The sequence below is a fragment of the Physeter macrocephalus genome, chromosome 21 (assembly GCF_002837175.3).
Source record: "Physeter macrocephalus isolate SW-GA chromosome 21, ASM283717v5, whole genome shotgun sequence".
NCBI classification, from domain to species: domain Eukaryota; kingdom Metazoa; phylum Chordata; class Mammalia; order Artiodactyla; family Physeteridae; genus Physeter; species Physeter macrocephalus.
The window spans coordinates 72,417,538-72,427,684 of NC_041234.1; the positions used below are offsets into that span (position 1 = coordinate 72,417,538).

Here is a 10,147-nt window from a genome sequence, read left to right on the forward strand (position 1 = left end):
TGAGTGAAAAATTCATTATTGTCACTTTAATTGTTTGTTTTTTGTTTTCTACTCTAGCTACATTGGAGTTTAAAAATGGAAAATAGATTTATCTTGTACTATTCTCTAAATATTATGGAGCACAAAGACAATTCAGACAATGATTCTGTATGACTATTATTGGAACTATCTGTTTATATACCAATCATTGATGTCTGTTTTAGAAACATTAGATATTGTACTAAGGTAGACCATTGTTCAGTATAATTAAATAAAAGAGTGTTAATAACTAATATTCAACACTCCAATAAAAAGCATACAACATGCAACTACTTCTGTGATACTTAATTATTAAAGAACATTTATTTGTTACTTATATTGAGGAATATAAAGATGGTGGTCATGATATTTACATCATAACACAATGTGTGCATTAGGAGAGAGGACCCCATAATAGATTAGTCTGATTTTGTCACAATATTCATCAAAATTACCAATTAATGTAATTTAAGTTGTCCATGTCTGATTTTTTTTTAAATTTCCTAAGCGCCTAATTATCTTCAACTGTTTTACTGGTTATTGCCCTTAAAAAACTATTTGTGGACTTTGGGTCCAACATCTTAGCAAGGCGGCAGTGGTAGCAGCTGCTCTTTGAGTTTCGCTATGCTGCCCAAGGATGACAAAAAGAAGAAAGATGCCAGAAAGTCGGATAATAAAGACAAAGACCCAGGGAACAAAATGGGGGGCAAGGCCAAAAAGAAGACATGGTCCAAAGGCAAAGTTCGGGAGAAGCTCAATAACGTAGGCTTGTTTGACAAAGCAACATATGACAAACTCTGTAAGGAAGTTCCCAACTATAAGCTTATAATCCCAGCTGTGGTCTCTGGGAAACAAGATTTGTGGTTCCTTCACCAGGGTAGCCCTTCAGGAGCTCCTTAGTAAAGGACTTCTGAAACTGGTTTCAAAGTACAGAGCTCAAGTAATTTACACCAGAAACACCAAGGGTGGAGATGCCCCAGCTGCTGGTGAAGATGCAGAACAGGTCCCACCAACTGTCCGTTTTGAAAAATAAAACTGTATTAAATCAAACACAATCATTTTTGGAGATTCCACAAGGCTTGTAATAAGTGTGCTTTCCTCCTTCTGGCTGTGTTTTGGGGGCTCTACAAGTCGGAGATCACATCAAACCAAATTCACTGACCATCTATGCTATATATTCCTAGGGTACAAATCTATATGAGGGCAGGTGTTCTCAGGTTTATTTTATCCCCCTTCCTTTCCCTTTTCCTGCTCTGCTTAGGTCCAGAGAAGCCTTCTCTCTGGGCCTGTGGGGTTGGTAGGATCAGGTGACTGATTAGTTGTGGTTCATCTTAATCCTCACCCTTACCCCTCCAATGTCTTCAAGGCAAAATCAACTTCGGCACTCAAATAATCCTCTAGCCTCTTTGGTCAAGCTTCCCCTCAAAATGGGTTTGCTAGGGCTTCCCTGGTGGCGCAGTGGTTGAGAATCCGCCTGCCGATGCAGGGGACACGGGTTCGTGCTCCGGTCCGGGAAGACCCCACATGCCGTGGAGCGGCTGGGCCCGTAAGCCATGGCCGCTGTGCCTGTGCGTCCGGAGCCTGTGCTCTGCAACGGGAGAGGCCACAACAGTGAGAGACCCGCGTACCACAAAAAAAAAAGGGTCTGCTAGAGCTGCAGAATCTTTACAACTCCTCAGTGTTTTTTTTTTTAGGGTTAGTTTTGTAATGCAGATTTATTTATTTAAAATTTATTTATTTATTTATTTATTTACTTATGGCCACACCAAGTGGTTTGAGGGATCTCAGTTCCCCAACCAGGGATTGAACCCAGGCCACAGCAGTGAAAACCTGGAATCCTAACCACTAGGCCAACAGGGAACTCCCACAACTCCTCAGTGCTTTTAAGGTGATTTATTCAGAGTTGTTTTCAGCCAGAGAGTTTGATTCGAATAACCCACTACCTAACCTGCCCTTATGGGGAATAGCTATTACATTTTTATTGTATGAAATTATGCATTTGTGTTTAACAACTGTGATACTTGCATTTAGGAACTTCACAGTGCAAAACGATGAAGGAAATGTAGTCCCACAGTTTTTATTTGTTTTGAGAGATTAGTAACCATATGGAAGACTGCTCTGCTGTAGACTTTTGGGGGGAAAAGGTGTGAGACTTTTGATGGATTGTTCCATTAACGTCATGAAACTGAAGAGCCTATTTTGCTTGATGACACTTGTTCTTTCCTCAAGGGGTAACTTCAACTGGTTGGCCAATAAATTGCATCCTTGCCTTGAAGAAATAACCACCAAAGGAAAATCACTCCTAGCTGGTTTCCCAACCACCTCCACCTGGTCCTGAGCTGCCCTGTAGTGGCCAAGGTCCAGCCTCGTGAGGGGAAACTATGAGAGCAGCTAGTTGATTCAGACTGTAGAGACAGCATTTGGTCAACAGCCTTGTCTCTCATACCCTGATGCCTTAGAACTCCAACGTGTGTCTGTGAAAATGAAGGCAGATTCCTGACTCTGGCTATGGATAAGTGGATAAGCTTGGGTCAAGTTTGTGACGTCATAACTTTTTAACAACAGCTCCATTTATGGCTCAGTGTTTAACTAGCCAGAATAATGGATTTGATTCCTGAAAGGCCAAATCAATAACATTGGACACCATAGCTTTGAGGGCAGGATTATGGTGAAAGTGATATTTTAGATCTTACAGAGGAAAACTAAGTTCACATTTACTAAAAACACAATTTAGGTATTAACATACTTCCTAATATACACTTAAAACTTGTCTAAATTACCCAAGATTAATCAAAAGGAAGTATAGAAATGCATTGTAAATAAGAAAAAACACTAAACTTAAAATCACAATATCATGCTATTCTTCTTTTAGCATATTAAAATAGAGGTCATCTGAAATTCATTGAGTATTAACTCATTGTTTTTGCATAAACATAAATAGCATATTTTACCTAAGACACTGGAGTTCTTATGAAAATAATTAGTCCATTAAAATTAGTTCAGTGCCTTTAGAAATGAATAGGCTAAAATGCAAAGCAAGATCTATTTATCCAAGAACGAACTGAACCAAGATTTTAATTTATTTGTTAATGAAACAAAATTGTTAATCTTCTATTAAAAATTATTTGTATTTGTATAATATCCCATGGTTTATAAAGTACTTACACACCCAACATCTTATTTAATCCTCTCAGCCCTGTGAGGTAAGCATTATCACCATTTTACAGATTAAAAAACAAACTCAAGACTCATTTAGAATATAGGTCTTCCTAAGTTCACAGAGTGAATCAGTGGCAAATAAGTCTTAAATTCAGTCATTTGACTTACAATCCAGTGCTTTTACCACTAAGTTCACAATTTACATTTTTCTCATCATTGTAGAATCATTACTAGTTTCATCCTAGGAAAAAGACCAATCCTTACAACTCTAGGCCATGTGTGCAGATAAACAATGAAAGAGGACAAATTCCATGAACTTTCAGTTCAGGTTTGTCAATCAAAAGATTCTGTAACTACAGACAGAGGCATTCCCCAAAGATGAACTCAATGCCTAGAAAATACTCTCCAAGTCTAAATGAACAATCTTTCAACTGCTTAATAAGGGAATTTCACCTTCTAACAAAAAGATTTTTTCCCTCCTTATGAGTAAAGTTAAATCCTAACTCAAGGCCAAATAAATAATTAAATTATTTTTCTCATCCTTTAACCTAAAGTTGCTTTTCTTAGCTAAATTCACAGAAACAGTCTACATATTTTAAGAATTTTCGTTTAGTGTTACATCAACTTTCACCTTTACTTTATGGCTGAAACTTTGAACAAGTGCCAGTAAATCATGACTGAGATGAAACTGAGCAAGATCCTTAGAAGCAGAATAATCAAGACATATGCATTTGAGAGACCTGTAAAGTAAATGCCCCTTCAATTCTGTATGTATTAAATTTATATTCATTCTGCCTAAAATTATTTAAGACTTGCATTTGATATAATTCCTAAGTCATTAGTGCTTAAGATATCATACCATTTTTGAGGAAATATGTAAACATTATGTAAATATTGATCTATAAACTACACATATTTGTAAGAACTTCTCAAAACAGTTAATAATTCTGTTAAATCCCAGTGCTATTTTTTTATACAAACTATAACTTTCCAATGACATAGATCTCTATTCTCAATATATTCATTAACAATTTGAGACATTTCATATTTGTAAATTAAAAGTTAATTTTACAGTACATATTCAAAGTTAGCAGGCCAAAAGGAATATTTTTCTCTAATTGACATTGAAACAAATGATTAGCATGCAACAGTACTTGTCCAACTCTTTTATATTCATTAATTATTCAGGATTAATTCTGCGAAAATCCAGAGAATGCTTATGACGATGAGTTTTTAAGATACACAATTGTTCTAGATAAGAAATGTTCATGAATTTATCATGTGTTGAAATATACTATAAAGATCTCAACTGCTAGAAATGTCTCCTACCTTTTTAAAAATATAATTACTAAATATTGGTGGAGAACACACATTAACATTTGCCAATTAAAACTCAATTACAATTTTCTGAACTATTAAGATTTATTAACCTTGTGCAAGGTTATATGCAAATTATTCAGATGCTTTTAATTTGTGAAGTACTTTAAATAGATTACTTACTTCACATGCATTGTCTCATCTGGTCCTGTCAACAATCCTGGGAGATAGGGGGAGCAGTTAGTAAGCCCACTATAAAGGAAGAGAAGACATGCCCATATTAGAAGCCAAGCAGAGGAAGTGTCAACTCTATGCCAGGTACAGTACTAGATGCTGAGGATATGATGAACAAGCTGCATAATCAGAAAGCTTCTGATCTAGCAGAGAAGACACACAAGCATTAAGAATGAGCTGTGATGAACACTCTAATGGGGAAATCAAAGATGCTATGGAAGCTCAGAAAAGGGCAACCTAACCTCACCTTAGAGGAGTCAGGAAAGTGTCCTTGAAAGAAGATATATTTGGCAGGCACAAAATCAGAAACTTCCTTGCAAGATATGCTCAATGGTTTGTATCTTATTGTGAAGGCTGTGGGAGCAGTGGGAGAAAAATGAGGGGAAATGCTGGAAACATAGGTCTGAGATAGAAAAAAATTTTTTTTAATTATACTAGCATTCATTAACCACTTAAGGGGGGGGCAGGAATTGCGGTGAATCTATTTCTGCAATCTATATTTTATTAAATCTTCACATTAACCCTGGGAGTTAGTTACTAATGGTATTTATATTGGTGTTAGTGTTACTATTATTATTTCCAGTAGCAGTAGTAATAGTCTAAATAGTTGACGATTACTTAAATACCACATAACAAGTCACTATATAGCAAACATGGTAAAATCCCATTTTCTATAAAATGGAAGAGAAAATGTCATGCAAATGGCTAATGCTCAAAAAAGTAATGGGATGATTGTTATGGATGGATTTGTGTCTCCCCCAAATTCATGTGTTGAAGCACTAACTCCCACTGTGACTGTATTTGGAGATAAGGCCTTTAAGGAGGTAAATGAGGTCCTAGGGCCTTATCCAGTCTGACTGGTGTCCTTCAAAGAAAAGGAAGAAGCACCAGGGATATGGATGCACAAAGAAAAGGCCATGTGAGGACATGAGAAGATGGCCATCCACAAGCCCAGGAGAGAGGTCTCAGGAGAAACCAAACCTGCTGACATCTTGATCTTGGACTTCTAGCCTCCAGAACAGTAAGAAATACATTTCTTTCATTTAAGACACCAGGTCTGTGGGATTTTGTTATGGTGGCCTGTTGCGCTGTACCCCGCAGTCCTGCAATCCTTGCAAATGCCCAGTTGTGAGACCGAAGGAAGAACCCGGAGCCAGTGACAGAGACATCAGTGATTTGTTGGACAGGGTATCTTACAAGTCAGAGGCAAAGGTCCTGGAGGTCCACACCCCACACCCCACCCTGTATGGGTGTACGGCCAAGGGCAGGCAGGACACAGAGCAATCTTTGCTACACAGGGGCGGGGAGGAGGAGGCTATCAGTTATAGGAGCCATGACTTCAGAAGAGCTCCCTCCTTGCCAGTGCGACTGAGGCAAGGGCTGCTGTTTTCCTGTTGATGACAGAATATAGTGGAGGCTTTCTGGTCCCAGGGCTAGAAAAATTGTTACCTAGGGGTTGGGCCAATCACACAGGTAGTTACTGATTAAAACTTTCAGCTTAGGAGGGGGAGGCAATCATGCTCAGAAGGGTGAGGCAGGGCCAGGTAGAGTAAGGGATGCACAGAGAGCAAGAGAGCAGCCATTTTATGGGGCTTGAACATACCTGGCCCAAGCAGACAAATACAGTTATATTATTTATTTTCAACCAAGTCATCATATTGACCAAACTACTTTCAGCAAAAAGAAATTGTCTTGGTTTTGGGTAACATTTTGCTTATTTGTTTGCTTTGGTTTTGTATTTTCTAGTGAGAGGAGGGTGGATATTCTGCCCTAAGCTTCAGTAGAGTGTGATCCCACTAGTGCAGTTGTGGGAGCAAAGAGAACCAAACCTCTGTCCAAGGCAAGACAGCATAGTAAAGCAAGGGACCATCAGATCCTGGTTGGCACCAGGGTGGGGGATAGACATTGGTCATTGGCAAGAATCAGATCTGAGTTCTATATAGGAGGCACAAGATGGAGGGAGTAGGTTGAGAAGGTAAAATTTGGTGAGATTGCCTGAAGCAAAAACTTACATAGGGGACATTTTATAAAGAATCAGCTATTGAGTCTGTGGGCTAGTAGAGGCCTTAAAAAAAATTGTCTGGAAAAAAACATGAGAATCCTTTCTGAGGAAGGAAGGAAGGAAGGAAGGAAGGAAGGGTTATTGTGATAACACATTTGAATTATCTATCCATAATTATTAGCTATCAACTGAAATGTAAAGAAAAGCTAAGATTGTTACTCATTACTTCACATTCTGCCCCAAGCTGCCACAGACAATATTTCAGATACTCTTACTTAACTGCATATTTAGGCAACCAGAATGCCCCTGCATCTCAGACCCGTCTCCAGTTATATTATATAGTTACATCATTGGTCTTGATATTTTTTGTCCATTGTTTTTTTCTTTTGCGATAAGGGCATAAGTATGGGGATTAAAAGCCCAGGTTCTGTAACCAAACTGCGTGGATTCAGATCCAGAACCTATAAATACTTTTATTTACCTGTGTAACCTTGGGCAAGTTACTTAAACTCTCTGTGCCTCAGTTTCTGAGCAAAGGTTGTTGTGAGGTTTAAAGGAGTTAATATATATAAAACACTTAAATTCATGCCAGACACATGGTAATACTCTAGAACTCTTGGCTCTTATGATTGTTAATTATGACATTAAACTGTGAAAGAGAGTTTAGCAAAGGAAGACTGGCGTTGCTCAACAACATTCTATTTTACTAGAATGCTTTATTATTTTTTCAGTGATAAAACATAATCTAGTATGAGTTTCTCTTTTTTTTCATTTTAATAATATAATGAATATTGCATCCTAATTATAAAGCATAAAAAACATAGGAATAAAAATATAATACATAGTAATATAACTATAAATAGCTAATATAAAATTATAGAATATTTTGAAATACTATCAAGGATTTTTTAAAAATTAAAATAGTAAGTAGCTCCTATACTCAAAACAACCACTGTAATTTTTTTCAATTTTCCATGAATTCTTAAAACTATTGTACAAATTTTAAATCATAAGAAAATATAAGTAATTTTTTTAACTTGCAATGTAATAGGAAGCTTTTCTGTCATAAAATATGATTTGTGAATGTAATTTTTTTTAACATCTTTATTGGAGTATAAATGCTTTACAGTGGTGTGTTAGTTTCTGCTGTATAACAAAGTGAATCAGCTATATGCATACGTATATCCCCATATCTCCTCCCTCTTGCGTCTCCCTCCCACCCTCCTTATCCCACCCTTGTAGGTGGTCACAAAGCACCGAGCTGATCTCCCTGTGCCATGCAGCTGCTTCCCACTAGCTATCTATTTTACATTTGGTAGTTTATATATGGCCTTGCCACACTCTCACTTCGTCCAAGCTTAGCCTTCCCCCTCCCTGTGTCATCAAGTCCATTCTTTACGTCTGTGTCTTTATTCCTGCCCTGCCCCTAGGTCCATCAGAACCACTTTTTATTTTTAGATTCCATATATATGTGTTAGCATACGGTATTTGTTTTTCACTTTCTGACTTACTTCACTCTGTATGACAGACTCTAGGTCCATCCACCTCACTACAAATAACTCAATTTCATTTCTTTTTATGGCTGAGTAATATTCCATTATATATATGTGGATACCTCATTGTAGTTTTGATTTGCATTTCTCTAATTAGTGATGTTGAGCAGCTTATCATGTGTTTGTTGGCAATCTGTATATCGTCTTTGAAGAAGTATCTATTAAGGTCTTCTGCCCATCTTTGGATTGGGTTGTTTGTTTTTCTGATATTGAGCTGCATGTGCTGCTTGTATATTTTGGAGATTAATCCTCTGTCAGTTGCTTCGTGTGCAAATATTTTCTCCCATTCTGAGGACAGTCTCTTTGTCTTTTTTATGGTTTCCTTTGCTGTGCAAAAGCTTTTAAGTTTCATTAGGTCCCATTTGGTTATTTTTGTTTTTCATTTCATTTCCATTTCTCTAGGAGTGGGTCAAAAAGGATCTTGCTGTGATTTATGTCATAGAGTGTTGTACCTGTTTTCCTCGAAGAGTTTTATAGTGTCTAGCCTTACATTTAGGTCTTTAATCCATTTTGAGTTTATTTTTGTGTATGGTGCTAGGAAGTGTTCTAATTTCATTCTTTTACATGTAGCTGTCCAGTTTTCCCAGCACCACTTATTGAAGAGGCTGTCTTTTCTCCATTGTATACTCTTGCCTCCTTTATCAAAGATAAGGTGACCATATGTGAGTGGGTTTATCTCTGGGATTTCTATCCCACTCCACTGATCAATAATTCTGTGTTTGTGCCAGTATCATACTGTCTTGATTACCTTAGATTTGTAGTATAGTCTGAAGTCAGGGAGCCTGTTTCCTCCTACTCCATTTTTCTTTCTCAAGATTTTTTTGGTTATTCGGGGTCTTCTGGGTACCCCTACAAATTGTGCAATTTTTTGTTCTTGTTCTGTGAAAAATGCCATTGGTAGTTTAATAGGGATAGCATTGAATCTGTAGATTGCTTTGGGTAGTAGAGTCATTTTCACGATGTTGATTCTTCCAATTCAAGAACATGGTATATCTCTCCATCTGTTTGTATCATCTTTAATTCTTTCATCAGTGTCTTATAGTTTTCTGCATACAGGTCTTTTGTCTCCTTAGGTAGGTTTATTCCTAGGTATTTTATTCTTTTCGTTGCAATGTTAAATGGGAGTGTTTCCTTAATTTCTCTTTCAGATTTTTCTTCATTAGTGTATAGGAATAAAAGAGATTTCTGTGCATTAATTTTCTATCCTGCTACTCTACCAAATTCACTGATTAGCTTTAGTAGTTTTCTGTCGCATTTTTAGGTTTCTCTAATGTAAAGTATCATGTCATCTGCACACAGTGACAGTTTTACTTCTTTTCTGATTTGGATTCCTTTTATATATTTTTCTTCTCTGACTGCTATGGCTAAAACGTCCAAAACTATGTTGAATAATAGTGGTGAGAGTGGGCAACCTTGCCTTGTTCCTGATCTTAGGGGAAACGGTTTCAGTTTTTCACCACTGAGAACAATGTTGGCTGTGGGTTTGTCATATATGGCCTTTATTATGTTGAGGCAGACTCTCTCTATGTCTACTTTCTGGAGAGTTTTTATCATAAATGGGTGTTGAATTTTGTCAAAAGTTTTTTCTGCATCTATTGAGATTATCATATGGTTTTTCTTCTTCAATTTGTTAATATGGTGTATCACATAGATTGATTTGCATATATTGAAGAATCCTTGCATCCCTGGGATAAACCCCACTTGATCATGGTGTATGATCCTTTTAATGTAATGTTGGATTCTGTTTGCTAGTATTTTGTTGAGGATTTTTGCATCTATGTTCATCAGAGGTACTGGCCTGTAGTTTTCTTTGTTTGTGACATCTTTGTCTGGTTTTGGTATTAGGGTGATGGTGGCCTCGTAG

At 37.1% G+C, this 10,147-nt stretch overlaps 1 pseudogene; it reads left to right on the forward strand.

Annotated features, from left to right (window-relative positions):
• The first annotated feature begins 642 nt into the window (after positions 1-642).
• LOC112061842 (40S ribosomal protein S25-like) lies at positions 643-1,044 on the forward strand (annotated as a pseudogene).
• Positions 1,045-10,147: the final 9,103 nt, after the last annotated feature.